Genomic DNA, 2,042 nt, shown 5'->3' on the forward strand with positions numbered 1-2,042 from the left:
GAGCAATACTGACACCATACAAAAATGATTGTTTTTGAAAACAGTTCTAACTGATTGATTATTCAAAAATTTACTTTGCACAAAAGATTAACCTACCCAAAATGGTATTTTTTTTAAAAAGGTTTACACGGGTGAGGAGAAATAACTTTTCTAGCTGCGAGCAGTCCATGAGACAAATGCTTCAACCAAACCTCGATACGACAATTAATTTTAAACAGAATGGGCAAATATGGAAAACTGTGAAATTACCTTTAGTCACAAATGTTCACAAAAATCTCTTCAAAATCCATAAATACTCTCATCATCATCATATACATTCATTTCCAGCAAATCTGTAATCAGTATTTAGCCGCTGAATTCCAGAAAAAATTTCCTGACCATTCAGTTGCACAACTGGTTCCCAAACACCTTAAAACGTCTCTCTGAGAACCCTCAGGCAGAGACGGCGTAACAAGACAACCAAAGATCGCGGATCAACATGACTTGTTCTTAGATATGTGCATATCAATCCATGGAAGTAACAAGTTAACAATTCCGTAATAGCCAAGATGACATGCATATCTCAAAATGGCTCAAGTGGCTCAAATGGCTCTGAGCACTATGGGACTTAACATCTATGGTCATCAGTCCCCTAGAACTTAGAACTACTTAAACCTAACTAACCTAAGGACATCACACAACACTCAGTTATCTCAAAATGACTACCGAAAAAGGCGAAGACCCAATAAATATCTGGCAAGGTGATACTGTTTGATTTTTGGGACTGCTACGCTGTTGTGCTAACCGGTTACATTCTTAGGGAGCATACTGTAGGAATCTCCTGAAGAGGTTACAGGAGGCTGTCAAGACCAAACTGACTGAGAGCTCCACGACAACGCGCCAAAACATTGTGGAAAGGACATAGTAACGCTTGCTGCTTCTTTGGGCTGTCAAATTTTGCTTCACACCATATTCTCCTGGCATGGCACGCTGTTTCTTCGGATGCAAAAATCATTTCATGGCAGGCATTTTGGGGGTATAAAGTTTCCTGGACGGCGAACCAAAATCACTGCCACGTCATCCATCTTTGGCAAACATTTGTTGCATTAAAGGCAAATAAATAAATAAAGACTAACAGCGAGTATCATGGTTGTAGCGTGAATTTTTCGAGATGTTAATTAAGACTATGTGACTAACCAACGTACACTAAGTATGTAAGTACAGCTTTCATGTCCCTAAAAAAGACAGTTGTTAAGAGCTTCCACTTTTCCTTGCACTTAGGCAAAAATATTATCTTATTCCTAGAAATTAAAAAGGAAAAAAACTTAGACTATGCGATATAAACGAACATCGCAAGCTTAAGTAACGTTTTTCGTTTACAGGAACTTGAGTACGCACCGCACATTTTTTTGTTTCTTACATTATTCGTTTGTAAGCACTATTGTGTTTTCACTTATCAGAGAATCGTGGGTTTCTGGTTTTTATCCGCCGGTCCCACAGTTCATGATATTATTTCACAGAACGACATGGATGCTGATGGAGATACAAAAGAATGCTACCAGTTCTCGCGTCTGTAGTGTCCTGCGAGCGGATCAAGATGGGGCTGACGCTGTTCCCAGCCGTGAAGTGGCTCGCCCAATTCGTAGACGTGGTGTCTGAGATTAAAAGTTGGCAATATTTGAAAATGAGGAAACTCGATGGGAAACAGACGACAAACTCTGATGAATAACTGAGACACTACAATTATTCCCAGCCGTGAAGTGGCTCGCCCAATTCGTAGACGTGGTGTCTGAGATTAAAAGTTGGCAATATTTGAAAATGAGGAAACTCGATGGGAAACAGACGACAAACTCTGATGAATAACTGAGACACTACAATTATGTAGGATGGGAAACTACTCTCGAGTACTACGAGGCACTAACACACTGACTGTATGTTGTGCAACCCTGCATGTAAACTGTGCAGCTAACTGCGTGTGTCCAGTCCCGGGAGCAGAGTAAAGGATTTCCAGCGTCTGAGGCAGCCTGAGTGCGGAATTTCCATCAGCACCGGCGACGCGGCTT

Source organism: Schistocerca serialis, chromosome 2, assembly GCF_023864345.2.
Source record: "Schistocerca serialis cubense isolate TAMUIC-IGC-003099 chromosome 2, iqSchSeri2.2, whole genome shotgun sequence".
NCBI classification, from domain to species: Eukaryota; Metazoa; Arthropoda; class Insecta; order Orthoptera; family Acrididae; genus Schistocerca; species Schistocerca serialis.